Here is a 20,130-nt window from a genome sequence, read left to right on the forward strand (position 1 = left end):
TGAGACCACAAAGATCTTCCTAGACTGCACTCATTTTACTTAAACATTCACTCAAACTACTTGAAAACCTAACACTGTACAAATGCTCTGCTAACAAAACACAACCAAACACCAACACACACACGCAAACAATGGTTCCTCCAATCTGATTGATACTATGCCAGGTGCGTATAAAAGGGCACCCAGAGAGAATACGCTGCACTGCTATGATAATGGTGGGTGGTGCTTTCTGAATGCAAACAGCATAACATGCACCTGCTTAAACGTGATCAGGGACGTAGCTTCAGGGGGGAGTGTTTGGGGCGTGAAACCCCCCTACTAAATTTATTGTTTGCTGAATTATTGGGTATAGGTGCTTTCAGTCGAGTATGGTGCGGTGTCTGTCAGATTTCACCTGGGATTTTTGCAAGCACACACTAACAAAAACACACACACACACTCTCTCTCATCTGTTTTGAAAGTCCTTAAAAATCTTAGTTATTTTAAAAACTTTTGTGTTTCTCTCAATTAGTACTCCTACCAATCCGCATTCCTCTCTCTTTCGACTGACCTTAAGCCCCCCTCATGCGCCAAGCTTGTCGTTATAATGTATTTTAATATTATATGACAGCGTGATTGTTGGGAAATGTGAAGCTCAAGCTCCCCCAATCTTACTGACCAAGCTACGCCCCTGCATGTGATGTCGTGCAAGAAGTGTAGGGGTTGTAAGAGGGTTCAGCATATCAATAGAATATTTAAATGTACATACATAAATACTGATTGAGCAGACTGAGGGTATAGTGCAGTGCAGTTCCTTGACAGAAATTTAGATTCTGAAGTGTAAGTTCTGGTTGAGTACATGGTAGACCTCTGATCACGAGCCATCTTGAGTATTAGGTTGGTTATACCGTTTGTTTGCGGCTCTGTGGTGGGATTAGGTCGCTTTGAGGCAATGTGAAAGTATACCAACTCAGAAAAAAGCTGTAACGTCCATGTAATGTAGAAATAGCCTCAGTAAATAAAGACAGCATGTGTATCAGAGGTGTAAGCAGGGCAAACGTCCGTGGAATTAAAGCAATACATGACCAAATTATGTGGCAGGATTGGCTGATTTATACGGCAGTGAAAAGTAAAAATTTTAAACAAAACTCAGCCCTGCAGAATATTGCACATTACATATTAATTATACAAGCGCGTGACGAGGAAATACTTTAGGATTTTAGGCTCTTCAGGCTTGAAAAATAGATGCAAAGTGCTTGGCACGAGGGCCCTCGTAAAATAGCTGCTGCTTTTAGAACACTGCATGTAAACATGAATTGGCATCAATAGTAAAAAAACAAATTTTAATGAAACAATGAATCATTATAAAGTTTGAAATATATTCAAGTATCTACGAGATTTATTTCGCACTGTAGCAAAAAGAAACTATTAGAGATATTAACACAATTTGGGAGATGGTTTCACCTCTCTAGCACAGTCAGAGATTTCAATAGATAAATGATGGCCATGTAACATTTATAAGGTGTTCTGCGATGCACTGACGTGCATGTGCAGCAATCATGGTAACTTTAAACCCAATTGGGCTGAAAACATTTTTGTAAACTATGCCCTTTGTCCCCAGATGATACATTGTGTTTCAATTGTTGCACATTATAATAAAGTAGAAAATACTTGGCCACTTTGGTCCTTGGAAGGTGGGAAGAGCTTAGGTAAAAAAACGAATGTCGACTCCAATCCTGGTTCCAAACCACCCGCCCTAGAATGAGATCATGGGACTTCTTAGTTCTGCTCAGGGCCGCCACTTCATCCTCCCACTCCCCCACTTTATTTCTGTTCTAGGAATTTGTAGGCATTTCAGCAAATCTCATTCGCCAATTTGTAGGTAGATTGTTTAAGACTCTTGGGAGCTCACAGGATGCACAGTCTGGGGTGCACTTGGATACACCCTAAGATGGTCCTTTGCCCTGGCTGAAATCGGTGTGTGGGCTCTCCTTGCTCCCATTCCATGTCATGGGTCCTTATATCACTGAATCCAGTTCTGCCAACATTAAAGGAGAATGATATTAATGGTGATGAAATGGTTCACTGATTTTTTTTCATGTTCTCTTAATTTGACAAGAACTATTTTACATATTGTAAATAAAAAGCACTGGATACTTAGCTGCAAAACGGGCCATAGTGCAGCCAGGTCTCTGGGTGCCACAGTCAACTTATCTACTAGACCGCGCTCCCTCCAAGATACAAATGAATATTGTCCCTAAAGGCTTCCTGGCTTATTGTATTGCATTGTAATTACATTTATATAGAACTTACTACCCCTGATGAGGCGTCAAAGCGCTTTTTCGGCGAGTAGCACGCTTCTCCGGAACCCATAAAGGAATAGTGTTGAAGTAGTATAGTGAAATATGAAAGTAATTTTAGTGGTGGATAGGTTAGTCAGTTATTTGGATTCAGAAGGGTAGAGAAGGGATAGGAGAGGGAAAAAGGTTTGCATTTATATAGCGCATTATGTGTTATATGCGCTGCTGGGGCGGGTCAGGAAATTCAGATGCTCGGCTTCCAGCAGGGCAGTGCATGCTTCGACCATCTGACAGTGAGCCTTTCACAAAAGTTAAACAAGCATTTGCAATGCAATAGGTCTTGCATTTGCAAGAGTTTAAGCTATTGGCATTGTAAATGACAATGTCTTTTATCTGTTTTGATAATTAACACATACATAAAAGGCATTGTCATTTTCAATGGCAATAGCTCAAACTCTTGTAAATGCGAGACCTATTTCATTTCAAAGAGGCAACTGCCATTTTCCCGGGCATCTTAGAAAGTGAAGGCGCACATGGCGCGCTCATTGTTGCAGGAAAGCGTGTAGTGCCTGCAGTAGGAGAAACTTGTTAAAGAAAATAGTGCTTACAAACTAAATAAGACACAGTGTAACAACAGAAGTAAAAGGGTCAGTCCTCATGGGAGGTTACAAATGAAGACAAGGCGGTACTAAGGAGGGACTAACAAGCCTATTAACGAATTAGAAAGCCAGCATTTACAAAGGACAATGACACAAGCCTATGAAAAATATGGGCGGAGAGTGGGCGGAGCTTCAAGTCCATCCTCAAATACAGCATGCCTCCCAGAGCAGCGCGTGCGCTGCCCAGGCTCGACCTAAAAAGAAGAGATCTCTGTCCAGCACATAAAGAGAAAGACCAATTACGGCTCAGCTCATTTCATTCTTCTCTAGGTTGCCCGTGCCCCCTGCTAAAAGAGTCATCACACACAAACGAGAAGATTTAGAACCTATCAAGTCCTTAAGAAGGAGTAAGATCGGCAAAATATGAAACAAAGTGCAAAAATGATGACATAGGAGAGTCAAAAATTGTGTGCAAACTGTACGATGGAGAACATAAGATACCAGTTATATATTAGAGCACTGCAAGATAGCGAGCTCCATAGAACAGAAGCTTTTGGCTCAAGGGCCAACACTGGCTGGTATGGACGCTCTCCTTTAGTATTCCATCGTTTCTCGTTATGTTGGTCCCTTTTAGCATTATAGCCCTTCTTCTTAAGAGTAGAAAGGTTGTGAAAGGCCCTGTCCTACTGCTCGGCCAACCAGTATAAACTTTGGTGACGGGCAGTAGTACTATTTCAGAGCATTGCAATGTTTGGAGCCCTATTGAAATTAATTCAGTGGTTCAGGGCCACTAATAGCATAATCCAACAATCCGATGTGTGTCCTTCTGTTCCATACTTTTTCATTTAAAACGTTCTACCCTAAGTGAAAGTAATGTTCTAATAGCCTTACAGCTTTTCTGCCTTAATCTATACTGGTTGTTACAAGCCCTCTCCCTCACTATAGGCCCTCGCCTTTGTCTCGGGCTCATAACTCATGCTGAATGCCTTTAATGACCGGTGTAGTCCTTGGCAGTGGGCTATAATGCTACATTAGAGAATTCCACTGAACACAATGTAGCGGCTCAGGGCCAATAATGGCTGCCATAGACGGTCTACTTTAGCGTCCCATTGTCTTTCTTTATATTTCTCACTTTGTAATTTGGAACATTCTAGGTTCAGTGGGTGGAACGCTCTAGTAGCATCATAGCCTTTCTTCCTTAGGATATACCAATTGTTAAAGGCCCTCTAGCGTGTTATAGGCCTTTCATCTGTGGCTCCAGCTTCTAACTCGGGCGCAGGGCATTTCCACCCAGTATAACCCTCGGCCACAGGCTATAATGCAACATCACTGATCTCCCACAAAAGATATATCACACACAATGACTTTTTTCACAAAAGCCCTCAATATTCCAGGCAATACTTTAGAGATACCACTTATATTTCAAAACAACCATTAGCTAGAAAAAATAAGACATTATATTTCACTTTGCGTTATATGAAAAATACTGCAATGATTCTATCTCCCTACAGAAGACAGACTGCATTTATGTTTGAGAAATGATCAGATGAAAATAATTTTCAGTCCTGAAAAACTGTGTGTAAGTGGCTTAAAGGTGCATGAAAGTTCTTTAATACACAGTCATTCCCGTAGACTTGATAATCACCATGGATACCGCAGCTAAATAATTTATTCGTCATAATGTCCCGCTGTTTCCTAAGTCTTTTACAACATTATTGCATTTCCTCCACGAAGGAATGGGCATTATATTGTTGGGAATTAAAGATTTATGTGTTTCACCTAATGCCAATGGGTTCTGTCCTTCTGTCTAAAATGTTCGTAGCAGATCACCGTTTATAAGAATGGATAAAAATCTGTAGTTCCTGTAGTCTCAGAGGAGAGCGTTCAGCTTCATACGTACCAAGTAAATCTCACATGAACTGTATATAATGTTCAAATATAATGGAACCAAGGGTGTGCTGTCATATAATTAAAATATATAAAGAAAAATGCAGGATCATAAAGACTATACAAACCTGGCTTCTGATGTCATTTCAAGGTATTATTAGTGATATATTGCTTAAAGATGTGGCTAAATGTATTTTGCTCCAATTTACTTGTTTTCAATTTTACTTTCTTCGGCTGTCTCCAGAAAGATGTGTTTTCAGGAAAGGAAATTGCAATCTTTGTTTTGACAATCTTTGCCCCAGCTTTCCTAAACTATGGGACATTGTTGACTTACGTCAGCGTGTAGCCTCAAGTGTGCTTTTAGGGAATCTGAGAGAATCGCAAAGACATTCGAAGAGAGATGGGAGTCCTTGATTACATACAAAGGAATTGAAGTACAGATCACCATTCTCATAAGAAACCTCCCATTTAAATCTTATTTTTTTAAATAATGTTACATGGCATTAGGCATAGAACAATAGATAAACAACTGTGTTATGCCAAAATGGGGATCTTCAAATTTCTTCTAACAATCACAGATGGCAATGCAAAATAAGAACGAAACATTCAATTCTTATCATAAGTGTTATAATTTAGAACACCTAGGGGATTATTATGAGTGTCCTTTTGAATTGAAAAATGAATTCCTTTTACCACACACAGTGGAATAAAAAGTTCTGCTGTCTTTCCCACATCAGGAATTCACAGGGTGCGTTAAAATTCTCACCCCTGCAATTTTCTGCAGGTCAGGTGAAATTCGGCAGGGCAAATCTGTAAGTAGTGACACATGTAGGTTTTGATACAGAAAGTCCCACAATCTACATGCAATTCACAATATTGGAAGACGAAGCTCTAATGAGGAGGTACCCACTGCATCCAGTAAATTCAAACCTCAAAGTATCAGATTTTACTAGGTGCAATACATTCCGAACCCAAGTCTATCGAAGTCGCAAATCAACCCCTAAGTAACTAACTTAAACCATTGCAGAGGCTATCAATTAGTAGTACTGGAGAAGAAATAAGAAGTAAACAAGACAATTACTCATTTTAAACTGAGCCATTGACGCCCTGTCCGGCCCTAAAGGGGCGTTTCAGTGCATGATGTCACTATATTTTACCTTGGTAAAGGGACATGCCAGACCAGTCTAACACTGACATATTAGAACTTGTGTTGAGAAAGCAAAGAAGATTGATGGGAGCGAGAACAAGCATTGGCAAAGATGTGTTGTGTTAGAGATGTAAACACAGGCATTCACACATACTGATTTGCATTTGCTGTGTGAACAAATGCTGTTTTGCCAGTCCTACTGGCTTTGCCATTGCTCATCGACAGTAAGAAAAAGGGATTCTTTTCGGTAAAGAATGCATTTTTGTATTTATTTGGAGTTGTACATAGTGCAAACTAGACACAATGGATGTCAGAACACTTTATATAAGAACAGTTACAATACATGTGAACTTCAGTTTTGTTAGACCACATTTTATTTGGAACAAGCTCTAGGGCTCCAAGTTACAGTCCAGCAACAACTGTATCCTCGAGTGTCTTGTGCTGGTAATGACCAGATGGGCGTGTGAGGACTGAGAGATTAGAGCGGTCCAGAGATGTGAGAGGCAGGTGTCCAGACATGCATTCTATCCCTTCCCAACCCATAACAACTGTCGGCATGGAGCGGCTGCCAGGCTTAGCCACACCTAGCGCTAATGCCGAAGGGATCAACGTGATCTAGGAAGGAATTCAATAGAGCCCCATCCCACATCTTAAAACATCCAGATTCCACTCCTCATTTAAAATGAGTTACATATTATTTGTTACTAATAGCCATTATCAAGGTAGATAAGTGAGGTAGTACAAGTTGGCGGGAGTTTATTTTGCCTTCCAACATGGCTGCTGTCATTTTTTAAAGATGATTTTAACTGTGACAATTGCCGTGGAAGTCGACAAGGAAAGTGATACCGACCCCCCCATATGATTCCACATTTGTGGTGTATGTCATGGTCATCATATCACTCATCAATCGAGGTTATCGATATAGACAGGGTATACATTTTTGGTAGTCGTTAAAGTTAATCATGTGGTTGGTTGTCAACTGCGTCTTGATGCCCCAGGTCCACCCGCTGTGTTGTCGACAAGACATTTTTAATAAAGTAAAAATCAAACATATATTATTAACAGCTACAGAACACCAACTTGTAGAAACCATTGTTAGACAGGATAGGGGAGTTGGCGGTTGGGTCGTGGTATGAAATTCAAGTCTCATAATTGACTCCTATGGTGAGGGTGGAGGAGAAGGGAGACACCAGGAAAGCCAGAATTCCCAAGTATCAGGGCAAGTGTTGTTATCGCAGAGGTAGAAGGCAAGTGCTTTTTATGGGACGGTAATGTCATGGCTGAGCCGTGGTGTTAGCTACGGCATTGTCATAGCTCCACCATGAAGATTCCTAGCTAGCAAACTGTGAAATTCCATGCCTTTGCGTTTAGGATCGGAACGCTGCCTTATCCGATGTAGGACATCTTTGAAGACATGGCTGTGTGGTAACCTGGGTTGTTTTTTAGTTGTTTAGGTCCACCAGCACCAAGACACCTCAGTTTTAGGTGCTCTAGAAAAACTGTTTCTTACTTACTTAGCATCACAAGACCTCACAGAGTCAACCAATATGTGGCAACCTGCCAAAAACGTCAGGGAGGACGAGTGTCATCTTTACGGTTCTCGGCGAATGCTGCACTTATTTCATCCCAGTCGCGGGCATCCCTGGTATTGTTTTGCCTGAAGTGAGCTGCATTCTGTTTTTTCAGATGTCTGTAATGCAGCATGGCAGCCTCTAGGAGATTTGTGAGGCAGGAAGCAAGATGGCAGCATTCTCCATGAACAATGGAGCCCTTCAGTCATAGGAGATGAAACCCTGAATGTGACAGTGTGGTGACGGAGTGTATTTTTAAGATGTAAAGTAGTCCCTCATGCATTCCAAGAACATGGATTGATACACAAAACAGGAGGTCAGAGAGTACTATTCTTGTGGGCGGAACAAAAGATTTTAAAGAATTGGCCATGATCGATTGCAGGTAGTGCACTGTCGAGCTGGACTGAGTCTTGCATCTGAAGGATCAGTGCCCTTGAAAGAAATTGCAGTTACACATGGTTTCATTCCCAGGTGAGGTTTTGGAACAGTGGTAGACGATATTCCATTTTTTCCAGTTACCATTTGGAACTGGTTCTTTTACAACAAATGTTATCTATTGCTTTCAGGTGGCAGAACCGAACTTGTTTTTTCATCTGAATATTTCAAGCCTGCATGTCAAAACCTCGCCTGCTGGAAAAAAAGGTTTGAACATCTCAATGTAAAATTCAGACTCTCCTTCACAAAGTGAGGATTTGCAGAAATGTACATTTAAATGTCACTTACAACTGCATAACGTCTGTCGGGTGCACACATTTTTCCGCAGTCTGTAAATGGCTCCTATGGGTGTGAGTTTGGGTGTGCTCAAGGGAGCGACAGGGGCTGGGCAATGAAAACGGTGTGAACATGTAAATCTGCAGGTATTCAGAATCATTACCAGCCTCTCTCCAATGCTCATCTGCTTTTCCAAGTTATCACCTATAAGTAATAGACATAACTGGTGCGGCAAGTGTGGGGATATGTGCAACACCTCTTTTTAGGCAAGGGGGAAAGGGATGTGAAAGCATCATATGAAATATGTTTTACCAAAAGGGGCGTAACTATTTAAAAACATTACCTGTGAAATTCCACTGCAATCCCAAACATACAACTGCTTATTTTCTATTATGGAGAGAATATGCACATATGGGGTACATCAAATAAGAATTCCCCATATAAAACTATGAAAATTATAGTTATTCAAAGGGAATTCTTGGGGGGGGTTCATGAATTAGGTGAATGTTGTGACTTACCTCATTCTCACCCCATGTCCTCTCTGAACCGGAACATAAGCAATCAAAGACCGGTTTCACCCAAATTGGAGCTCTTCCATCGGGTGCAGCTTGGTTCCAGTGGCACAGTGAGCTAAGGACCCACGTCAGCTCACTTTGCCGCTGCAACCAAACTAAATCCAACTGATGAGCCCCAATCAGGGCAAACCTTCTCTTGGGTTGCTCATGTTCCGAATTCGAGAAGACCTGGCAATCAATCAATCAAACATTTATAAAATGTGGTCTCGAGGCGCTGGAGATGATGGCTGCTGAATGGTGGCTTGATTATTCAAACATCCAGGTCTTGAGTTCTTTCCTGAATTGCTGGAGAGACGGTGAGGTGATGAGGTACAGGGGGAGGTTGTTCCTCGCCTTGGCTGCCAGATGCGAGAAGCAGCATCCTCCGCTGTTGGCACGGCGGATCCATGCGTTGTCTGCAAGGGTGAGTGAAGAGGATCGAAGGTGTCTGGTCGGATGGAGGAAGGTAAAGCATTTGTTGATGTATGCTGGTCCTTTGTTATGCAGGGCATTGTAAGCGTGGATAAGCATCTTGAACTGGCATCTCTTCTGAATCGGGAGCAAGTGTAATGTCCTGATTTGGTTGTGATGTGGTTCCTTCTGGGGAGTTCATGGATGAGTCTCGCCGCTGCGTTTTGTATTGTGTGGAGTCTCTTCAGGAGGCGTGCAGTGATGCCTACATGGAGTGTGTTCTCATAGTCCAGTCTGCAGGTGACTGGGAGCCACCTGAATATCTGGCAGAGCATGCGAAGGGTGTGGAAGCAGGCTGATGAGACTGTGTTTACTTGTTTTCTCATGGATAGGTTGCTATCCAGGGTAATGTCAAGTTTGCAAGCGTGGACTGTTGGGGCAGAAGGAGGATTGAGTTCCACGGGCCACTAAGTGTTGTTTTGGGCAGTTGTTTTTCATCCAGTCTGTGACGTTCATCATGCACCTGTGAAAGTTGGCTTTGGTGGTGGAGGGGTCTTCGGACAGGGAGAGGATAAGCTGGGTGTCATCGGTATAAGAGATGATATTGAGTCCATTCGATCTGACTGTGTCAGCCAGGGGAGCTATGCAGATCAGGCTGGACTGTTTGATGATTGTGGCAGGTTTAATCTGAGGTGGCATGGTGGGCAAAAGAACGATGGATTAGAAAGCTACCCCAAGCGATTCCCAGTTAGACATTGCAAGCATTCTCTCATCGCCTTTTTCGGAGTCAAAAGGTCCACTGATGGAGCTGGAGTCTTAGAAATTCTGAACACCTTCTTGAAACAACTGCGGCATTTAATAAAGTGTGTGTGATGTAAACAATTTGCATAAATCGTAAAAAAAGGTATTTTCCCAAAAAAAGATTGCTTCATTAGTTCTAGCCTGTTTTAATTATGCTTCGGTTTTTAAGATTTTTATTGCCTTCTGCAGACAAACGTGCTTCCCCAGTACGCCATTCGGTGATTTTTACACCATATTTACAAACTTGTCACTTCTGGATATAGTAACCAGCTGTTGAAAAGTGACGAGTTAACATTTGCAAAGTATCTGAGGCTGCTCATCATCAGACTGAATAGGTGACGTTACAACGCATGCTATTATATCGCATGCCGTTGCAACGCAAACTTTTACTCCGACTTTCTGTTGGGGGGCGCTGGAAGTTGGAATAGATTAATTTTCTATTCCAACTCCAGTGTGTGCAACCGTAGGGAAGATGTTGGAGTTAAATCCAACACCTTCTACCCACTGCTGCACACCTTTTGCGTTGCAACGACATGCGATGTAAAGGCATGCGTTATAACAGTTTTGTTGTAAAGGCTGTCTCCCCATCAGACTTTGCACTCTGTTGGACCAAGGGACACTTTTTGTTATCATTCTGCAGCGAGTGGTGAAAAATGTCTAAGGATCTGAACTCGGACCATCATAGGGTCTGCCAGATCCTTGATACTGGTTCATTACTGACTGCAAACAAATGTTAAAAATGGGAATATCCTCCTCCAGCTGTACCCCGATGCCGTGCAGAGTCCCCCAGAATTCAATCCTCACTTTGATGCTGTTTAATTTGGACATGGAGCAGCTGGAAAATCTGATGGAGAAGATTAGCATCATGATCCACCAATATGCCAACAACACCCAGATCTATCTGGAAACAAGACCTTCCAAGACATTCTCACTCTAAAGGGCGATCAGATAAACTACCAGACCCCATGCAGGCAGGGCCGGATCGACAGCATTGTAGGCCCCTGAGCAAAGCAGTGCGCTGGCCCCTGCCTACACAACCACTCACAGGAATAAATCGCGACAGAGTCGCCCCTGGTTACATTCTGGTCTGTGACTAGATTAGCACACAGCCCCTATGCTCGTGGGGCCCCAGGGCAACTGCCCAGCATACCCATGCGTTAAGGCGGTATTGCATGCAGGTGATTATCCTCAGATATGAACTGCACTGTGACAGTTTCACCTCCCTTCTTTTCAGTCTAGAATCGATCACACCCTACCAATGTCATCACAGACTGACTGCACTGTAGAGGCGGTCAGAGTTACGTTACTATTGCTAAACACCGGAAACCCTTCCTGCCACCAGCTGAGTTTTGTTTAATGGTCCACGTACAGTGATATTTCACGTTGACTCTTGGCAACACCCATGTTCACTCACTCACCGGGGAGAGGATGTAGCCTTACGGCTAGAGCGAATGACCTCGAAGCTGGAGAACCGGGTTCGAGTCTCAGCATCGACGCTCAACATCTTCTGAGTCTAGACTAATCACTTAATCTCCCCGTGCCTAACAAAAATGAATGTGTCCTTCTGTAATGAAACTGGTGCTCATGTAAAGCGCTCTGATACCCGATGTCTCAGGTCTAGTTTGCGTTATTTAAAATTCTTTTAAAAATATATATATATATTTTCCAGTCTAAGCAGATGCCAGGCACCCAAACATTTGATAACATCACTTAAGTACTAATAGAACTGCATTGGTTTCCCTAAAAGCCAGAGTAGCATCAAACCTAGCCTACATGACAGACAGTCCCATCCACCCAGCCTAGCTCATGTATCTCCAATCCAGTCTACAAATATTTTAGGAAGGAATAAACATGTAAGTGTAAAAGTAATGTAATGTAAAAGAGATCTTCGTCCCTACAGTTACAATGTGAAATGAATACAATGACACCTGCATGGTACAGTGATGCTATAGAAAAATTTTAAATACACAAGCAAAATTACACAGAAAGGCAAATTCATAACTATGCAGAAATCTCTGCAGAATCACCAGATTTAAGTGGCCGCCGTGGAGAATTACGAGCCTACATATAGGGCACTTGAAATACTTAAACATATATTCCTGTAGTTCTATTTTACGTACATATGTTTCCTTTTTAATTATCCCCAAACATTTAAAATGGCAATAAAATGGGAATGTTCTGGAAACGTTCATATACAATTAATACAACCAGAAAGGACTGTGCTTTCTTTGCACCATTACTGACAGAGTTGAACGCTTCTGGCCAGCTGTAAGAGTATGTCAAAGAGTATTATACGAGTATGTTTTTACATGCTACAAAGTGACTTTGTGTTAGCCCCTAACTGTGCAGAATTATGTGAAAATAAGGGGCCAGCATCTGACCCCTGTTTTTAGGGTGAGGTGGACATTTTCTGAGGCAAATGGCTGCTTTTTCTAAACTGATCAAGAATGGTCTTTCAAGGTTGTTCAGTTTCATTACAACCATTATGCAAAGAAATGACACTGACATTTATTGTGTTCAGTTGTTGCGTATGTGCATATCGTGAAAGGGTGCATTACTGCTGTACTCCCCCAAACTTACATTCAAGTGTCAGTTACATCAGAAGAGTTTGTTAAAGGGGCCGTCCAACCATCGCCATTCTAGAATGTGCCTGCCTACTGAGATCTATTGTGATATCAGTCACTGAATGGCTCCTTTAAGTTGCTCTGTTTTTTCCATATGGCTATGATTTTCTATTTTAGGATTGCAACACAAGGGGCAACTCTAGCTGCTGTTACTTAGCAATACTGGAAGAACGCAAAACTATGCAGGTCTTTCTGTAAATGTGTAGCAATTTCATCATTTATTAAAGATGCTCTTTAAGACTTTGACATGTAGCCAGGGCACGAGTCAGGGGTACACGCAGGTACACGGCGTCCCCCCACTCTTTTCACAGGGTGGACGCCGTCCCCCCTACCAAAAAGCTGGGCCCTACAGAAATAAGCTGAACATCCCGGTATAATTTTCAGACACGTTCGGCATGTGAGGTCATGAGGTCATTTGCATATTGTGAGTCCCCCCACTTCTTTTTATAGGACTTGTGCCCTGCATGTAGCCTTACTGTCACTTTAGAGTGCCAACATCAACCTGTTCTTCTTGTCTGTTGCTTATTCTGCTACTTATTGCATTTATAGATGGTTTTGTTTTCATTTTATGATGCATTATTCAACTTAAAGATGCGCTTTGCATTGAACACATTGTAGAATCGTGGACCATGTCACATCATTAAAAGTAGACAAGCATTGGCATAGCCACTAGGTCTCGCTTTTGGGATCTTATAAGTGTACAGCCATGCAGCACATTATCCTGGGTGCTGTGTCACCAGAGATTGATGAGCTATACAATTACTACACATACCTGTTTAACATGATGAGGCGGTGTTTTTAATCATGCTATAAAATTGTGCTTCAGCAGCAAGCACGGTGACAGTCTCGATCCTCTTCTGAGCTGTCGCGTACTTGCCCTTACAGTGGGGAACTGCTCACTGACAGTTTTAGGCTATGTTAGTAGTCTCATCCACTAACACTGGTCGAGTTAATGTGTCAGCCACTGTGGTACCTATCAACTACCTTAACTTCTTAGCATCCCGAACGAAGTCAGTAGAGCCTGTAGGAACAGGTTGCGGCTGGTTTGATGGTGACTGCCCCCCGCAGGGCTCAGCAGGTGGGCGGCACCTGAACTGAGGCGGACCGCTCGGTCAGCTAATTTGTTTGATGAGCTTATTTTCTTTTGGAATAATATAGCATGTGGCATATGATGTAAATCTTCTTGGAGTTTCTCATTGCTGAGATGGGTGTAATAGCTTTTATTTATGTTTCCCTCGTCTTTATTGCTTGATGTTGCTCGCCAAAAAGTGTCACTCATTGTGGTTGAAATGTTACTCATATTTACACTGTAATCATGAAAATGTCACACATAGCAACCTGAAACATTGGCAGCTATGCTTACCGAGAGGCGGACGCGCCAAAGTGATAGCTTAGTTAACTTCTATGCTATTAACGGATACCACGTTGTTTATTGTGTGCACATTAAATATAATATAGGGCTAAAACGAGCACTGTTAGCACAAAATATAACTGCCGTGGACAAGAAGGCATGGTCGCTAGCGGCTTCGACGAACACCAGATCTCGCGAGGTTTGTCTTCCATGCAGGCTTCTAGTTGCATAGCAACTTCTAGCGCGTCCTTCCCAGGCTGCATCCCCAGACTAGAGCACGAACACCAGCTGGGAAAAGTTAAACTCTGGAAGGCGATATGAGTTACGGGGGTGGCCTGTCGGCGGCTTGCCGCGTATCCCGCGAAGCACTGGAGTTTTATGAGCTTAAACAATGGGCAGCCGAGTTCAACCGAGCAAACGGGGTCCCAGTGCGCCTGGAGGAGGCGCTGAACACTGTGTACTACCAGCGGCCACCGGACGTGTACGGAAGCCTGGTGAGTGGGCGGAGCAGTTGGGGACGGATAGGGAAATACAATGCCTATGGCGTTGGCCAGGGTGGATGCAAAGTGGGTGTTGAGATGGGATGGGAGGAAAGGATGATAGTTACAAGAACAGAGCAGCGATCGGAGGGGAGGACGATGCTGGTCAGAGAAGTGATGGGGAGGTTTAGGGGAGTTTTTGAAGGGTAAGAAGCACGCTAGGGATGCGAACGCAGCAGCGGGGGGAGGGGCGGCGATGGTGCTGAAGGCTGGCGCAGGAAAGGCAGATGGCTGGGCGAGAAGGGAGGGGGGAATGCGGGGAGCAGCTGTGCGCGTGCACGCCATCGTGCACTCAAGCTTGTAGCCAGCACAAAAATGTGGGTAGCACTTTCAAAACCCACCTACTAAATGTCTCGCCAGACCAGCACATGCGCTGGTTCAGGCGAGACCTAAAAAAGGAAGGGGCCTTAGTGCACATCTAAGAGACTACAGATTTTGTGCACAATTTGTGTCCCTGTCTTGAGCAAACTGGTGAACCCAGGAAGCCCACAATGCGACCGCACTTTGAAACGTTCTTGTTACCACTAAAAATAACTAGACAAAAGCCCATAAATCTACAGATGAAGTTAACAACTAACTCCCTGTTATCAAAAACAACCTGTTCCGTTTCACTTTTACTTCTGTAAACCAATGCAAGTCCAGGGCTTTTGTTCAACTGAGGTGAACCAGAACTACAAGTCCCAGAATTGAAAGGGTTGCTAGATGAAAGCCTGAGAGATGAACATAGTTTCACTGATCGGAAGACATTGGTGATACTAGTAACACAATTAGGCTGTATTTGCCCTAGATACAAGTTTAAGGAATTTGTGTACTGCTAGGGAGAAGAAAGGCTTGTCTTTATTGATCTACATCAACCTACTCAGACATAGTGCAGCAACACTACTCGACTGACACCATGATGCATACATTGAGATGGGCGAGCTGCTGGAACCTCGAGCCAGATGCCTGTCTCTGGCTCAGCTTGATTTCCACTTGGAAATTGTTTGTTGTGGACTCTCGAATCCACACCAAGCAGCCCATTCATATGGCTTCTGCATGCCATCTGTGCAGTAATCTCATGCGCTAAGAATGAAAGGCAAATCTTTAACCTTTGATGCAAAAGGGCAGAGAGAAAGAGATACCCATCTAGTGGTTGAATTGCACAATGTGCTGTCGTGTAGTTTCCACCCTATAGTAGGAACTGCGCGTTTGTGGATGGCATAACCGTCGAGATGGTGCTATACTGATTCCATGTATCCCCTTAGGATATGTTGTTCTATAGGCTAGCTAGTGCACAGTGCCACCATGAGTACCCCTAAACCTAGTCGGGTGGTTCTGGCAGCCACTGAGCAGGACAACCCTGATCCCCCAGGAAAGGTGGTAACAGATCTAGAACCTTTTTGCTCAGTCACTTGTGCTCTCTTACTCTCAGAGCAATACACAAGGAATACACAGTGGGACTTGTTCAATGTTTATTGAACCAACGTGATTCTTGTGTAAAATATATGCGCTGCAATGATCAATAGAAAGAAGTAAATAAAAGTTATTAGAAGTACTAGGACAGTGAACAGAATAAAAAGTTTCACCATTGTGTTAAAACAATGAATGTATACAGGCATACAAAAACAATATAGAAATCTGGCGTACTTCCACTATGCTTCCCCTAACCCAATTGTCTAGGGTGTGTGTATGTGTAAGTAACCCGTCGTGGTCAAGAGCTGGACACCCTTGGCAGAGTTATCAGCAAGCTTCCGCGTGTAGAGATCTCACCAATGACAGCAAAGCGCTCCTCTGCCTGAACCCGAAAATGCTTGTTTATTTATAATGAAAAGTATCCTTGCGAGGCCTCGGGCAGGCCAGCATTGTTTGGGCTTTACTAGCCGCGTCACCCCGTGGATGAAAAAAGAGAAGACATTTACACAATGTGTGTCGAGGCCTTGCAAATGATGTTGAAGGAGTCGTAATAATGGTCTCGTGAAGTGGAATGTAAGCGAGGCAGTTTCAGAGAAACAAATCCAGCATTGTCATGCACGCAAATGTGTGTTAAAGGTTATGGTGTCAAAGGGAAGGCAACTTAAGAAATGTGTACATGGTGAAAGATGGCAGCGTTTCCACATGGGCCTACCGGAGACACATGACAGTGCGACCTGAAATCCTGCTTCACCAAACTCTGTAATTCTAAGTCATTTTTTATTTCATTGGTCGCCATTTTTCTTCATCACAAATGAGAGAATCTTCAAAGATGTGAGTTCAGAATGTGTGCAGTACAAAAACGTGTTTGATTTAGTAAGCTATAATGTTGTTCCATCTATAGTAAGTTTATAGGCCACATGTAGGGTGCACATGACCAGTGACTTGCCTCTTTCACTAATGGCATTGTCAGGGCGGGGTGGGGGGGTGCACAGGAAAATTACTACGTTCATTTTTAAGAACTATCACTTAATAAATACCTTTGTATGCAATTATATAATCAGATGTACGAAGGTGAAACGCATTCACATTTTAAAGAAATGCACTTGGCTCGGTTCGTGCACAGGCACTTAGAGCCAAGCCGGAACCTTGGCTCGCCTCTGGCTCGAGTCTACCAATTAATCTGTTGGCTCGCCCATCTCTGTGCATAGGATACACATACATCACACGCAAACCCTACAACCCTTGCTGCCGCTCACAGGCCATCAAAAGGAAAGAGAAATAGATATCCATATAGTGGCTGATTTGCACAAAGTTAAACTAGAAAACCTGGAAAAATCGCAGATGCTTAAATTGTGTGATCTTGGGCAAATATTTTATTTCACCAAAAATTATTTTTCTACATTATCACATAAGAAATCACTTTCAAAATAACCGTTGAACTAAACCTATTGTGTTTGATTTATTAGATTATTGTGTTGCTCTATTATAATATGGCCCACATTTAGGGTTTACTAATTGTCCATGTTCAAAAACACTTTTAACAAGTACTTTTCAGAGCAATGCTATAATGTGAAGTATTGATGTCAAAGCTTCCACATGTCAAAGAAATGTACTTTTTTCTGAATTTTGAAGAAGCTTTATCATAATTTACATTATGTTCAGTTTAGTATAACTTAAATGGCAAACATTTTCAGGGCCCGCCGCACGAACGGGCTCTAAGAGCCGAGCCAGACCCATGGCTTGGCTCTCCCTGTTAATTTAATTTATTGGCTCACTCACCCTAATGAGTCTGATGTGAGTGACTCTGCCCCAGCCCTACCTTGCTTTGTCTTCAAATGTCCCTAAGTGCCAGTCCACATACATTAGGTCAGCACAACGTGACTCATAGGCTCCTTGGACGCAGAGGCCATACCCAGCGGCGCACGCTCCCTTGCGTCGCCCCTCCCCCTGCACCTGTTGCACATAGCTCCGCTTCCTAGCATTAGCAGTGTCTGGCTAATTGAGAGCCCGGCCATCTGACACCGAGGCCTGCACTGAGGGGGAGAGACCCATGCCGGAGCTATTAATAGGACGCACCAACACGAACAGCTTGTGCCTGCGTGATTTACTGAAACAGAGGGCATTTTCTCTCCCCCACTTCTCCTCGTTGTACACCTATTTAACTGCCCACCTCTATCCACAATTTGTCCTCCTTTTCTCTACTCTCCACGGCTAATTTTCTCCCTCCTCACGTCTCCCGCTCTCCAGTCCGCCTTTATCTCTTTCTAATCTCCTTCATTTCTCGCTTTCTTCACCTCTCTCTCCTCCCCAGCCAATTCTGGGCTCTCTTCTGAGCTCACCCGTCTCCCTCACTCTTTATTTATTTTCACCTCCTGCCTCTTCGTCTCTCGCCGCTCACCCGCTTGCTTCCACACCTCGTCCCTGCTAACGAGCGGTTTCTGCGCTTCCCACAACTCGCGGGATCAAGCGAGATTTGTAATAAACCCTCTTGGTAATCCACTGGAACCCGGCATCCGGGGGATCCCGTAATTGGCAGCCGCCCGCCTCTGCCGCTTCCCTCCCCCCGCCCACAGAAGCAGGCATACTTCACAGGCACAGCTGTGATGCCCCCATTACCGGGACTTACCGAGCAAAGGGCCAAGCTCTTTCAAGGGGAGCTTTGGCCCTGTTTGATATTATTTCAAACTGGGAACAAACGGCCCACCTCAAAGCACATTTTCCAAGCGGATTAATGAACAGGTAAGATAGCTCAGTGAGTTAAGCGCCTGCTGCCGAGACCTGTCTGCAGCCTGTAGTAACAGTTTCTGTTTCCAGTCGCGGCTGAGCGGACTCCTCTAGAAGTCGAGAGGTATTTCTGGGCTGGATAATGCTGCCATCTCCTGTGAGTGATTCCAAATGCGAAGAATCTCGGACAACACGTGATATAAAAGGAAACGTCGGATTATTACCACGAATATGGTTTTATGAACTAATCTTTACATGTAAAACTGGGTACATTCCCTATCCCTGTGCCTCAGCAGAGACATCAAGGTCCTCAAGAGATGCCCCCACGTGGGCACCTCGAAGAAACAATGTATAGAACTATAGACGGGTGCAGTGAATGGCGGGGTGTTCTTCACCGAGGGGTTCTGAGTGACATCAAATAGACAGCGAGAGCGAAGCTCGACTGGTCTATGATCTCACTCAGAACCCCAAGGTGAAAAACACTCCGCTATTCATATTTTACCCCTCTATAATTTTATATTATGTATCTCTGCCCAAAATCATCTGCCCCTGCCTTCAACTACTGCGCAGGGGCAGAAGAGTGATGGAGAGGCCAGTGGCGGCTCCTCCACTGAGGCGGAGGTGCGTCTCCCCACTGCTTTTCAGCAGTGTAAGGAAAAATAAAATGATAATAACTCAATGTTATAATTTAATTTTTCTCACTGCGGGTTTGGCAGGTTTGTGGGGCGGGGCTGCTCTGCTGATAGCAGGGGAGGGGAGGAGTGCTTATCACTGCCTAAGTGCGCATGAATGTTTGGCCAGCTGTCTCGGGCTGGCCACACATTCATACGCACTTAGTATGTACTCCACCCAGGCTGCATTACAGCCTGGGTGGAGAACATGCCCAGGCCTCCAGTCCCTGTCTGAGCGCTGAACCAGGGCGCTCAGACCAATTACAACGCTGCATTGCGGCATTGTGATTGGCTCAGGGGAGCCTGGGTGGTTCCTGTTCCGGCCGGAGCAGTGGAGAGATGCGACGAGGAGGACGTGGCGAGGAAGTAAGATGAATCAAATTTTTTTTATTGAACCCCTCCCCGCCAACACGGCCTTGCCATCCCCGCCTCCCTGCCTTACCACCCCAGATCCGTGCCAGCCGCCACTGTGGGGGAGCCATACATAACATGGCCTCTGTTAGCCATTCCTGTTCCAAAGGTAAAAAGAAAAAATGTACATGCCGTCCTTAACCAAACCTATTACCTGCCTGCCTCCCTTCCCCCTCCCGCAGCTGTGCTTCCTGCTTTAAGTCAAAGCAGACAGGCAGAGCTGCACTGACAGGCTCTCAGGGAGCCCTGTCACCTGGCCTGGCAGGCCTTTACGATGTCACGACAGATAATAACCAGTTTTGTTATCAACTGTTGTGATGTCATAGCAAGGAGTTATGACTTTGAAAAACTGAAAAGCATGCAGGTTGTCTATGACAGTGTTTCCCAAACTGCGGTCCGAGGACCCCCAGGGGTCCGTGGCACATTCCCAGGGGGGGTCCGCAGGCAGCAGTTCTAAA

General features: G+C 44.0%; 1 protein-coding gene and 1 long non-coding RNA gene across 2 annotated transcripts in view; both read right to left on the reverse strand.

Moving 5' to 3' along the window:
• DGKI (diacylglycerol kinase iota) overlaps positions 1-20,130 on the reverse strand; it is a 1,070,690-nt gene that overhangs the window by 813,044 nt on the left and 237,516 nt on the right. The gene's annotated exons all lie outside the window — the stretch shown is intronic.
• Positions 1,304-18,363, reverse strand: LOC146854230 (uncharacterized). The gene is made up of 2 exons (XR_014981174.1): positions 18,236-18,363; positions 1,304-2,017 (listed from the first exon to the last, which is right to left on the reverse strand). It is a non-coding gene; the product is annotated as an uncharacterized LOC146854230 (long non-coding RNA).

Source organism: Triturus cristatus, chromosome 4_1 (genome assembly GCF_964204655.1).
Source record: "Triturus cristatus chromosome 4_1, aTriCri1.1, whole genome shotgun sequence".
NCBI classification, from domain to species: domain Eukaryota; kingdom Metazoa; phylum Chordata; class Amphibia; order Caudata; family Salamandridae; genus Triturus; species Triturus cristatus.